This window comes from Pavona decussata, unplaced genomic scaffold, assembly GCF_977016875.1.
Source record: "Pavona decussata unplaced genomic scaffold, jaPavDecu1.1 SCAFFOLD_46, whole genome shotgun sequence".
NCBI lineage: Eukaryota > Metazoa > Cnidaria > Anthozoa > Scleractinia > Agariciidae > Pavona > Pavona decussata.
Genome location: NW_028145468.1, coordinates 2,228,094 through 2,242,587, shown reverse-complemented (window position 1 = coordinate 2,242,587; position 14,494 = coordinate 2,228,094).

The window sequence follows — 14,494 nt, the reverse complement described above, 5'->3', positions numbered from 1 at the left end:
CTGCAGAGTAATGTGGTCAGCTGGGTTAATCCTAGAGTTGCTAGAAACACTTCAGTAATCAAAGGATGATAATTTAGATTGTCTTCTTTGAAATGGCTGTTCAATACATAGAGAAACCATGGTTGATTTACCATCACGGGATCTATTTGGTACTGTATCTCCCTTGCAGTTGGGTTTTAGGGTGTATTCCCAGTAGCCCCATTTTGGCATCCACCAATGGGGGAAAACCACCATACCGATACAGGTGTTCATGGACATCTGTATTATAAAGGGTGACAGGTAACACAATAATAATTACCTTATGTACCTTCCAAGGTTTCTGCACATGCATGTGGTTTCTGCAAGATCTCAGTGTACCAGTACATTGTTCACCCGGTGCTACTGAACTCAACTTCCCAATTTTTTGTACGAGAGAATAAGGACCTGAATGTCGTTCCACGTAAGTTAATCTCCCCATACAGACAAGAGACAAACACCCTTGCCACCGCTCATACAAACCTGGTAGCTCTATTCACAATAATGTTGAGCAATCTTCTTCTGTGATCTTTATCAGCTATCCTTTCCAGTTGCAAAACTTTCTTATCTAAAAATTTCTTCCGGACTCAAGCCGTTTTCCTTGTGTATGCATTTAAACAATGTGTGCATTAAAATTAACCTTACAGGAATAACTGTCGTCACGCAACATTTAAACAGAGGGAGAATTCCATAAAATAAACATGCTGTTTCATTCGTAACGACGCTTTCAACAGTTGATACGCATAAAATGTGGGACAAATACTTTTAATAAGCTTACATTAGAGTTCCAAGCCGATCTTGAGTAATAAGCTTACATTCTGGGCTTTCGCGATGACAGGCGTGAAACACTGCGTGGCTTCTAGTTTCTTCAGAACTGAACAACAATCGAAATTGAACTCTACTATTTTGTCGACGTACAATATCTTCCTGAGACGACGAAAACCATAATCGTTCGCTACACTACAAATCATATTCTTCACCACATACACTCGCTGAAAACATGTCGCTCGCAATTTCATTGCTGACGACTCTACTAACCTAAAACAAAGCTGGCACCTCATTCCAGCGGTCTTGATTAATCGCAGTGTTCAAACTTCGTACTACCGCAAAGTAACATGCTACCAATAAAGTAACAATGACTTACCACCGATTTCATTGATACGCGACCCTCGAAAAATAAACTCCAGCGAGCATTTGGCGATTCGCTTCCGTCAATCATGCGCTCCTAATATGGTGTTATAGGAATGCCGCTCTTGTTTTCAAAAATATGGCGGCCACTGTGTAGCCTGTTCGTTCGACATGGTCGCTTCTAATTCTTCAAGTTTACGTTGGCGACTGGTGTTTTTGCTCGTGCAGGGGTTGAGCGCGATCGCTATAGCAAGACCTCTGAAAGTAGCGTTGACATTTGTGAAGAAAATTCGGAAAAAAATACAGAAATACCTCCACGGTTGATCGTTACCCAGCCCGGACGGGAAAAGCAAGACAAATGGACGGTAGGTGGAAAAAGAAACGCATAAATGGGCATAAATAAACGAGCATGCCATTGCAGTAGATGACATTGATCGCCTTTATCATTTACAGCACATGACGTATTGTTTATATGGAGAGTAATTGAGCAATATCCAGGAGTGTACTAAGACGAAATGCAGGGATGGCTCAGTTCAGTACGCAAGAGGAAAGACAGTCAGTGTGGCTTCCATCAATCGATGCTCAACCCCTGCACGAGCAAATACACTACTCGCCAACGTAAACTTGAAGAATAAGAAGCAACCATGTCGACCGAACAGGCTACACAGTGACCGCCATATTTTTTTAAAATAAGAGCGGCATTCCTGTAACACCATATAAGGAGCGCTTGATTGACGGAAGCGAATCGCCAAATGCTCGCGATCGCCCGCGGAGGTTTTTATTTGAGGGTCGCGTATCAATGAAATCGGTGGTAATACGAATGCGTTTTCCTCCGTCGAGTCGCCACAGACAAAATAGCATGAATCCTTCACATTTCGCGCATGCTCGTTACGGTTTTCGAATGATTGACAGATTTCTTTACTGGGGCGATCATCACTTTCCGAAAAGCGGCAAGATCAAAGGCAGCTGCCAGCCCCCCTGGTTCCAATCATTTTCTGTTTTAAAGTGAATTTGTGACTTCAAAATCATGTCTTGACGTTTCTCAAGCTGAGAAAAAAACATGGATTCCGATACAATTTCGATGGTAGCTCTTCTCACTTCGCTGGCCATCTTTTCAGTGGTTGGCAATGGGCTTGTTATTGGTATCCTGGCTCGGTTTAAGAAGCTGCGCACCTTTCCAAATATACTGCTAGCTAATCTATCACTTGGAAATTTACTGAACAGCCTTATCAACATACCGCTGTTCTTACTGCACGGGGCTGTACAGCTGAGCTCGTTCACGGGCAAGAAATTGGCGATTGTTGTACTTTATTTTAGCCGGCTGTTCGCTCTCCTCAATCTCGCCTCAATGCTGGTGCTGTTATTGAACATTTTTCTGGCACTAACATTTGACCTGAGATTTTTTACCTGGAAGACAAATAAAAAAGCCATTGCCATAGCCCTCGTTGAATGGTTCGTCTGTATTGTCTTGACCTCGTCAACCGTTTTGCTCCATCTTGAAGTCGATCTTAAGAACGCACATGTCTTGGAGTATCGTCAGCTTTTTTATCGTCAGGATAAAAACGTTTTGGGTCTATTAATGGCTTTATTTATGGTATGTGCGATAACGTTTGGTGTTCTGGTGATATACGCGGTGCGAAGAAAGAAGAAATGGCAGGTGAGTAAAACTTAAACAAATATAACGTAAATCTGAAAAAAAAAATAACATAAATTTTGAAGAGAGCAGGGATTGCGCAGTAGTGAGAGCACACGTTTCCCACAAATGTGGCCTAGGTTAGATTCCCAAATTCGGTTTCATGTGTGGGTTCAGTTTGTTGCTGGTTCTCGTCCTTGCTCCGAGAGCCTTTTCTCCGGGTTCTCCGGTTTCCCCCTCTCCTCAATAACCAACAGTTCTAAATTCCAATTTGATCTAGAATCTGAGGGCCACAAGTTTGCCAGTCGTAGATGTCATCCTCGTTAAGAAAATTTGATTGATTTATTTATTTAGCGATTGTTTTATTTGTAATAACTGGCCTGCCAGTTTAATCATTTCGCAAACGGAATGCACCAATTTGAATGACAGTTTATCTGCCACTTTTTTTTAATTGCTGTAAAATAGCTCCAACTATTCTCAGAATGTGCCATTTTGAAGAATTCTTAGAATCACTGCCTTCCAATCGTTCGTACACTCCATATAAAGTTCATATTATCGGAAAAGCTAATCAAACCTTATCCCATTAAAAAGGACTACAACAAGGACAGCAGCTAGAAACACACAAATTTATTGAAAATATGCTCATTTATGTAAACGGCTTCACAACTAAATGGCGTATAATCGTCAGATGTGAAGAGTTGTATGCCTCGATTCTCTTATATAATAATAATAATAATAATAATAATAATAATAATAATAATAATAATAAAAATAGTAATAATAATAATAATAATAATAATAATAATAATGATAATAAATCCAATCAATTCATCGAAACACTATTCATTCACAAATTCTAAAAAAAGAAGTAACTTAACCTTACATAAAAGAAGAGGAAATAGATATAATTAATAATAAAAGTTCAAAATTCTATAAAATAAAGAATTCCATTATGCAGAGATATTAAGATCATATAATCGAATCACACTAATGACGGCTAAACCAGTGTCCATAGAAAGCCCTAAGTACAAAAGCATATAGACACGTATTTCAGATATCCGCACTAGCGATATTTATTTCACAGTCTAATGGTTGCTCTATCTTGCTACGAAACGGCGTTCGCGAACCTCTGACGCATGCATGTACCGATCTTAAGAGTTCAAACGAGATCTGTGTCCTAAGCCGAGTGATTACAACATGATAAGGCTCGGTGTCTTTCTGAGCTATCTTCAGAGGTGTCTCGGGTCCAAGCAGTGTAGCGCGTCCGGTTTAAACTGTAGATACCCAAACCCCTATATCAAATTAAAGCTTATAGAGCTGGCTATCAAACCACACCAAGATTTTTGAAATAAAATGAATTGTCAAATTTTTCACGACCTCTAAATGCGAGCGTCCGAATCACCTTTCGAAAGCTACAAGTCAAAGCGAATTTTGTTTTTCGCTAATTTAATTTGCTCCTCAGTTTCCGGACCCAAAGCGCTAAAAAAACATGTCTGCGTTTTGGCATATTCAATTCCGGTGAAAAGTTACAGAACATTTTCGAAATAGGTTTTAAAAAATGTGGAGTTATCGTACAAAAATCGCTGTTGGAGAAAAAATATTTCGAAATAAAAAATTCGCAGACACATTTTTGTTGTTCATATGTTAAACTAGCTGCTGTCCAAATTTGAAGGCAAACGAACAAATTCCTTTTGAGTTTTAGCTCTTTGAAGTGGCTCCTCCAAGTGAAAAAGATTTATTTGAGAAAACAGCGCTAAAAATTCGGCAATTCATTTTATTTCAAAATTCTTGGTTTAGTTTGATAGTTTGCTCTATAAGCTTTAATTTGATATAAGTGTTCAGGTATCTACAGTTTAAACCGGACGCGCTACATCCCTTAGACGCGAGAAGCCTCTGAAGACACCTCTGAAGGTACCGGGTAACCTTAAGAACCGCTGACACTCGTTTCCCATTCCGCCATTGGTTCCAAACAGTAAAGCCGTAAACGAACCCTTTTCTACATCTAACACCCGCTGCTGGTACTTGCGCTTCTTCTCTTCTTAATAATAATAATAATAATAATAATAATAATAATAATAATAATAATAATAATAATAATAATAATAATAATGATAATTGTGGCAGGCCGAAGCCGCCGCCGCCACGAACACAAAAAGAAAATGCCACAGCTTGAATGCACTTCCAAAGTTTAATGAAGAAAAAAGGGCGAAATACGAAGATAACGTATAATCCAAAACAAGTGTGCTAGTGAGTGATTCGACTGAAATAACATAAAACGGGAATTATAAATTACAAACTGAAACAAAACAACAAGAACTACGCGAAATAAACAAACCGAAATATACAAGCAAACAACTATGAAAAATACTTAAAAAACTGTGGCCATAAAAAACTTGAAAATAAAAATGAAATGCGAAGAACGCTTCCCAACTGAGAAATATACCCGCTCGCAGAACACGACGCAATACAAACTTGCTAACCTAGCTGGAAAACATTAGCTTATATACCGACGCGGTATGTAAATTTTTATGTAACACACTGAAATAATTCCGTGCGAACTCCTTAGGGATAAATTAAATTCAAGGCGCAACGATAATAATAATAATAATAATAATAATAATAATAATAATAATAATAATAATAATAATAATAATAATAATAATAATAATAATAAAAATAATAATAATAACAATAATAATAATAATAATAATAATAAAAATAAAAATGTATATTTACCCTCATAATAAGAATATTCTAAATAAATGCCCAGTCACAGTGTTTCCAATCATACACTATAATAACAATAATAATAATAATAATAATAATAATAATAATAATAATAATAATAATAATAATAATAATAATATTTAATGAGGGGTTCCAACTCGCCAAGGCGGTTTTCAGTGGAGCCTTCCCAACCTACCTAAATACATAACCTAACAAAAATACAAAATAAATAACAGTAAAACTGTTCCTAATAGTAAAAGTCAAGTTATCGAGTAAAAAATAAAAGCAAGGTTTAAAATTATCAAAAGTCTTTCAAAAAAGTTTCAGTTTTCCTTTAAAAATCGATAAAACATCAGCTTCCTTTAGGTCAATCGGAAGGCTGTTCCAGTCTTTCGCAGCTTTTGAAGTACAACGGTGGAAAAAACGTCTCGTAGAGAGAGGCTTGAGATCTAGCCTCTTTAGCGCTTTATTTGACGAGCTTCGTGGTGGAAGCCCCAACATAACTTTAGCAGCTTTATTTTGTAGAATTTGCAATTCTGACATCAGGGTATCGTTATTTTTGTCTCCCCATATAACGTCTCCGTAATCAAAAAGAGGTAGGATAAGGGTATTGTATAAGGTAACCCTGGTTTGTAATGGCAGTAGGTTTCTGATTCTCCTAATTAGGCCTATCCTCTGGTTAATCTTCATGCAGATAGCATCGACATGATCTGCCCAGGACATAGACTGGTGAAGTGTTACACCCAAGTATTTAAATGATTTTGCTCCATCAATACTAGTGTCCTTCACTTGAATTGAAACTTCTTGGATACGATTTAGTCTTTGCGGACTTCCGAAGATAACAAAATTGCGTTTAGATATATCAAGAGTTAGAAGATTGCTGGGGAATCATTCTGATACTGTTTCCAAGTCTGCATTGATATGATGTTGAAGATCAGTAAGGTTTTTATATGAAAAGTAGATTACGGTATCGTCGGCGTAAAGAACGATATCACTTGCTAATTGACAATTGGTGAGATCATTCACATAAATCAAAAAAAGTAGCGGGCCGAGGATACTGCCTTGGGGTACTCCAACGGGCATCTTAGTAGCTGAGGAGTGAGCATCTCCAACTGTCGTGATTTGTGTCCTATTTGTGAGGTAAGATTCAAACCACTGGGTGGTGGAAGGTGGTAAGACCAATGTTCGTCATCTTCTGCAGTAATAGTTGATGATCCACCGTGTCGAAGGCCTTAGATAGGTCCAGAAATACAGCACCTGTAAACCTACCAGCGTCCATGTTCTGGAGGAATAGGTTGTCCATTTAAAGGTTGTCCATTAAAATATAAAACAATAGTAAAAAAAACCCTCTAATTCTCATCTTTTCCTTTTTTTGCAGCAAAAACACCTAAAGTTGCCTCAACTTCAGGCCAAGGCTAGGTTGAGGATGGATATCCAGGCTGCAAAAACTGTGGCTATAAAAGTGCTGGCATTTTTGGTTTGTTACTCCCCTGCGACATTGTATTCTGCATGGGGTCATCAAAGGTCCAATGTAAGGTATGATAGATGGCCTGCGTTTATAGCTCAATTCTGCATTTTTATATCCAGCGGAATCGACCCCGTCATTTACTCCCTCCGAACCAGCTTCTTAAAGATCCCTGTGGAAGAAGTCCATTCCAAGGATCAAAGGAAGGCGAAATGGGCCCATGGGGTATTCGAGTTCCATTTAAGATAACAAGAAAGGTTGGAGTAAGCAATAAAATTATCCTTGAATCCGAGGAGCCCATTATAACAGACGGAGGCTTCGTTGAGAACGTAAATGGTGAATGCCATGTACGAACTTGTAAAGAGACAAGAAGCAACGAAAAGAAAAGCCAATCAAGGAGGTATGAAAGTGATGTTCGGTTGGCGTGGGTGGATAGCCAAGACTTTACGGGGGCTGCAGAATCCGATGGCAAAAGCCCACAACCGAGTGGCAATAACTCAAAGCAAGAAGTCAATGTGGAAGTGCATCCATATCGCAGTTATTGTCTTCAGGAAGAACGGATCGGATGAGCAGGGCCAGCACCCCCTCGAAGAATACAATACGTAAGAAGTAACTTTTGGGGCGCAAGAAATCACGATAAAAGCGTTCATAATTCCTATAACTATACCTATAACTCTTGTAATCATCTGAGGTCTCATAGAAGCAGGGACAATCACTTTCATTCCTTTGTACAAGACCCCATCTCGAACTGTTAACTCTTCTTTGTAGTTTCAATACCCGTGGATAAAAACTCAGGAACTTCCTCTTAGGTAAGGGGCCAACCTGTCATAATCGTGTTCGTGAGACTTTGCAATGCAGCATCTGCAATTGTGCTTTGTTTGATTTGCTGATGAGTCCCTTGTGATAAGCGCATGTAATCAGCTTAATTGATGTCAGCAATCTCTTGAAAAAGCAATTGCTCCTGGCTGAACTGGAAGATCAGGGATATTCTGGGATATTTCTGTGTTGGCATATCAGCAATATACATCTGTGATCCAGGAAGGTACTTTACATGAAGATTGTACTTATGTAATCTTTGCAGCCGTTTTGGTGCGGAGTGTAGCAACTTCTGGAATATTGGTACCAGTGGCTTGTGGTCTGTCTCCACTGTCGTTAATCCTCAGGTACTGATTGAAACGACTGCGTGCGAAAACTATCGCCAAGCACTGTTTTTCTATTTGTGCATATCGGCGCTCTACAGCTGACAAGGACCTTGACGCAAACGCCACATGCTGCCCGTTCTGGAGAAGCGTGGCTCCCAGGCCAGACCAAAGTGTAATATTTTTCCAGTGGCCACCCCTTGCTGCAGCTGACTGCTTTCCCTGTGCATTGACATCAGCCACAAGCCATTTGCATCAAGCCGGCTAATTTGGGCTTGCTCTCTGAGTTGATTTTCCAAAAGGTGGTTAACGTTTTCAGCTCAAAGGCAGACGCAGACTGCCTTTCATGTAAAAAAAGCCGAGAAACTTCGACGCCTTGTGCTGGGTTAAACTTGAGGGGAAGGGGGAGGCGCTTCACTTGCTATGCCAGCAAACAGGCCAGGGTCTGGCCTTGAGAACCGATGCCATTAGAGGGGTTAGGAGTGCAAAGCTGGAGGGGGGGAGGGATTGGTATGAATTGGCTGGTTATGTTGTCTAGACCGAATTTTTTTTTTCAGTCATTCTCCAGTCAAAGAGACTTCTTTTTGTGGTCTCTAAAGAACATGTCGATTTCTTTTATAGGATGAAAGGTCTATGTCAGGCAGCCTCTCACAGTCCAGTGTATTCTGGGGTAGCTGAAGCAGAAGTTCAGCCAGCAGTGGGTGTTAGTGGAGGGGTAATTGCTAGATGTGGCCCTTTGAGTTTGTGGCCACCTTTTGGAAAATCAGCTCAGATAACTAAGGGTTATATTTTTCCAGTGGCCAACCCTTGCTGCAGCTGACTGCTTTCCCTATGCATTGACACCAGCCAGGGGCCATTTGCATCAAGCCGGCTAATTTGGGCTTGCTATGTGACAATTGAGAAATTAGAGAATTATCTCTGCAGGGAGTGTAAATTTCTGTGCTGGAAGGAAACCACTTTTAAGTGGTTAAGTGGTTGAAATTTAAAAATTTACCATTGCTCTAGTGAGGACATTCGGTCCATCAGTGATCAAAATTGTGGGGTCATAGGTTTGAATCCTTCCAAAGTCAAGGAGTTTTTCTTTACCTTGCATCGACCACATTTCCTAACTGAGGTATTACTGACAGGAAAATTAAGTGTTTCCTTCCACCACAAAAATTTACATTGCAGATTTTATTCTTTGATTTCTCTTAACCTTTTGCCTTACAAGCAGAAACCCAATAACTATTGAAAAAGTCAGTAGACTGCTAAACACTACACTGCCGCAGCCTCATCACTCCAGCTTATGGATAGCACCTCATCTGAAAAGTCCCATTCATTTTTACACAGCAAAATACCTACCATGTATGATTAAATAAGCATTCTGTAAAATATTCCTTACATTACATTCCATCATCCTGTTTTTCGGAGAAAAAATAGAAGACACAAGCGTGCTTAAAGAGAGTTGAGTATGCATATCATAGTCCTCTTCTGAATATTTCACAAAATGATGTACAATTTATACTTTGCTTGAAATATTGGAAATTAAAAGCATTTTATCACTTTATCCTTCAAACGATCAGTGGTTTAATTAAACTGTTCTTATATAAATAAAGAACATTTTAATTCCTGTACAAAGTGGAAAAGGAATATTAATAAGTGTTTTTCCTTGTATTGCTGAAAAAGTTATACCAGACTATGTGATAAGGTGTAGACAACTGTAGCACTGATCACTGATGTCACAAAACCCATAAAAAAATAAACAGGTATTGTTGGATTATCAAAACTAACAAAGGAAACAATTCACTTGGTGTATAACATTTGTATAATAATGTTGTATAAATCAATACAGTGGAATACCAATTTTTTTTAACCTCCTAGGGAAACTGAATTTTGTTCAAAAAATAGGAAGTTAAATCTGACTGAAGCAAATCCAAGAACATTAACAACTACTGGTTCAAAGAATCGGGAGTGTCGAAAACTTGAAGGTTTTTTCAAATAGCTGAGATTACACTGTAAACATTAATAACTGTACATATTTCACAATTCATTACTCACTACTAAGTACTGAATTTTTCTGTTAATTAAAAGAAATGGCTGATAAGAAGTTCGACCTTTTATCAGTTATAATAGTTATCAACAGAAGCCAGGCCAGAGTCTGGTTGCATTGAACATGGCTTGAACATCAGCCACATCCACGAGTTAACGATTATAGTGTCACTTTGATTGACCAGGAGGTTTCAGTATGTGTAATTACGCTAGTGCAGCTGAACTTTTTATTCAAGCCCACAACTGCAGAGATCATTTTCAGCAAATAAGCATGTTTTGAGCTTGCAATGCAACTCGGTGATGAACGACTTTCCACATATTGCCAGTTGAAGACGACAGAAAAACTGGTTTAAATTGTGGCCTTGACCAGTCACACCTCAGCATATATTTCAGTTGCATCTAAGTGTAAATTTCCTTCCTTTTTTGGGCTTTATTTACTAAAAATTTAAGAGCTGAGCTTTTAATATCCCAAAGAATAACTTAAAACAATAAACCTTCCGCTCATTCATAACCGGTTTATTTTGGAGAAAAGGAGGAAGCGGCATTGAACATGCACACAGGTGATGCATAAACAAGCCATCTAGTGATTGAATGTTGGAGAATCAACAAGGCCACAAGCTTTCGCTGTGTATAACTTAGAACAGAAATTTCTGATTAAGTACCTGAACCGGGTTTTTAACGACTACACAAAATCTAAATAAGTAAGACAATATTCTGATTCGAATTTGCCTTGTCAAACCAATGGGAAACAAAGAACTTTATTTAATGCATGCAGAACAGGGGATGTTTAGTAGTTTGTAAACCCTCTATTGAGGATAAACTTGTCAATAGAGGCCTCTAGTAACCATGGCAAATGTACTCGAAGTTAAAACGGTTTAGAGGTTCTTTCAAAACATGAACTTGTTCACTTTCAAATATATTCAATACTTATAGAAGCAGAAAATGATGATTTGTTGCCAAGGATGGGATATGATCTTCAGATGAAACTATGGATTCTCTTTTATTAGCTGGATGTTTTTTTTTTTTTGGTAAATAAAAAAAAAATAGGCTAACTAGTAATATATGTAAAGCGCGTGTTAAGCCAGTTCAAATGTACTGAAACATAAAAAAATGCGTCTCGTTTTCTTCTTCAGAGAGAACGCCTAAACTTGACTCAGCTGCAGGCCGAGGCTACACTGAGGATGGATATTTAGGCTGCAAAAACTGTGTACTTGGTGTGTTATATCCTTTCATATTGTTTTTCTCGATTTGGACATCTAACTTCCAATGCCAGTTGCGCTGGATGGCCTGGGTTCTTAGCTAAATTCTGCATTTTTTTCTCCATTGGCATCAACCCTGTCATCCATTTTTTCCGAACCAGACGACTTTGCTCGGCCCTTGTCGAATTCCTTAAAGATGCATGTGGAAGAAGTCCCATTCAAGAACCTAAGAAAGAACAGACGGCCTAATAGAATATGGCAGATAGATCGACAAGAGAGGCTCTGTGAGTCAATAATATCACCCATCATTTTGGAGATCCTTGTGTCACACCTAGAAGTCGCTTTGCTAACGTTAAATGGGAAAGTGGTATAAAGAGATATAAAGAGGCGAAGTACAATGAAAAAGAAGGCCAATCAAGTCTATCAGAAAGAGTTGTTAAGTCAGCATGAGTGAAGAAGCACAAAACGTTCAAGCCTCTGCTGCAGGCGTTGGGTCCTTTGAACTCGGAAAGTCCATATTTGAGTGAGGCAACTTAAAACGAGATCCCGTGTTGAGGTATATCATGATCGTAACATGTAAAAAAAAAAAAAAAGAAATAAAGAAATAAACCCACACACAAAAAAGGAATTGTGGCACAAAGACTCACAAAATGTTGTGGTTGCCATGAAGACTGACCACAATACGAATAATCGGTTTCTCCAGCTTTACTGCCTTTTTTCAAAACGTTGCTGTCAAATTGGAAATATGCACGTTGGAACGAATCTAGAGCGTATTCTATATCATGTAAAAATGTGACTACCGAGTCCTGGCGACACTTTCTATAACACCGTATAATTTGGCAACTCCGATCTGACACAACTAAAAATGTGAAAATAAATATTTCATAAACATCTTAGCATGAGGTTTTAACATTCTATTTAAGGACAGTGTTTTGCAGGGTGGCAAGTACAGCTTGTTGAAGGATGAGCGTGTAGTGTGGTGGGCGTGTGGAAATCGAGAGAAAATGAATCGAAGAACAGGTGTTTAATCCAACAGATCATTGTTAATCGCAATTACCTCTGCAATTTTACGTTCAACGTGTAAGGTAAATCGTGAGTTTTGAAAGAGTGATCTTTATATTGACTGTTTATGGCTTGAACCTAGGAGTCATGTCATAAGTACATAAATTATGATCATCCGGGTGACTCAATGTCACCTCAAACAGTCCTGCTTAGGACTACACACTACACTCACCCGGATGATCATAATTTACGAACTTATGACTTTATATTGACTTTCGCGCCATGACAATTGGTATCGACGTTAATAGTAATAGTAATAGTATGTGACATTAATAGTAAATTAAGCACTAATAAAACAAAAAGAATGATTCACAGCTGGCGTCGTTATCTGTTACTTCCCTATTATTCGCTAAGTTTCAATCACATTTATAACTGTTTTTACCCGACCAAACAAAATGAAGAGACACCCGACTAGTTTAGCTCGTCATATTTAGTTATTTTGGGTGCCCTGCTACCAATATTTTCAATTGTCCAAATCACATGCAATTATAATTTCTTTCTGTTTTGGTATTAATAAATTGTTGTTGTGTTATTTAGACTTTTGACATGATAGAACGCAGAGGCGTGACTATCAGAGTCAAAATATAATTAGCTGCATTTAGAAGTTGTAAAATCGAATTTACCCATGCCACAAAAGATTTTGTACGACTTTCGACTCCGCCATGTTGGCAAATTTGTTGCAGTACCAGGCTACCCCCGTTAAGTCATGAAAGAAGCGGATTTAGAAAAAGAAAATTCGAAACACGAATGAACGAAAAATAAAATCCAATACTGACACAAGAAACAATAACTGCGATCATCCGAACAACACTGAGAACACGGATAACATAAATTCCGAGCCGGAAAAATTGAACACGCGGTCAGCATTGGAAACATGCATAATATAATTTAACATGCACAACATAATTGACAACGATATTAAGAAAATTCCACAGACTGCAGTACAGCATTGAAGATTCATTGGAAATGCTTAGAACCGCATTGGAAAATTATCAACGGCATAATAAAATTTGGCGGGAGTACTATGAGGTTTATTGACAGGCGTTTTTACAATAGAGTTCGAGTTACTGGGGTGAATTTGGGTCAAGGGAAAGCAAAATTTATTCGAGTAAACGGGGAGTTCGAGTTAATCTAGTTCTAGTTAGCTGATAGTAAATGACTGACAATAGGGGGTCAAATCCAGGGGAAATCGGATTTTGTTCGAGTTAGCGGGTTTCTACTGTAGTACACGGCGACATGCAGCGGTTTGCTGGGAGCAAGGCAAGTACAGCGTATTCAAAAACTCATTAATAATTCATAAGCCCATTGCCTTATCCAATGGTCAATAATACGTCACGTGTAGTGACTTTATATCGATAAACCTCCTCCTTATTAGTATGCGGTGTTTTATTAAGGAAATAAAAAACTTGTTCCTCGTGCATTGTTGAGTTATATTAGCACGCGGGAATTTTTAAGAACACGAGAGAAGTGCAGAGAGGCACGAGCCGTAGGCGAGTGCCTCTCTGCACTTCTCGAGTGTTCTTAAAAATTCTCAAGTGCTTGTATAACTCAACAATGCACGAGGAACAAGTTTTTTTATTTCTTTTATAAAATATAAACAATCGCAACTCGTCAGACAAGTGCGAATTTTAATGAACCAACATCAACTTTCTCCTTACACGTCAGACGCAATGTCATTTGGTTCAAAATTTGACAGCAAACCAATGAAAAACGTTTTGTATCGTTCATGACGAGAATCATTTGAAGCGAAAAGTTCTCGAAAAAGCTAAAGAACAAGCTAAGGATTCAAAGTTCAAATACTTCACTTATTTGTGGATTAAGGGAGATTCAAGTTTATTTGAACCGAATTTATAGTGCACGAATTGAACATGCCATGAGAATCACCGCGGAGGATGTTGATCGGTGTGATTCTACAACTGCGGATGACATTTCTCTTGGTTGTCGAGAAGAAACGGACTGGAATCGTTTGGAAGACATTTGCTTCATCTGTGTTCATCTGTGTGTTGTCTGAATGGATCGTGTTAGAGCAGATGACAGAACATCACTGCACTTTCTGAGCTGAGTTGACGATGGCCGGGAATTGTAATGTTGGAGACTG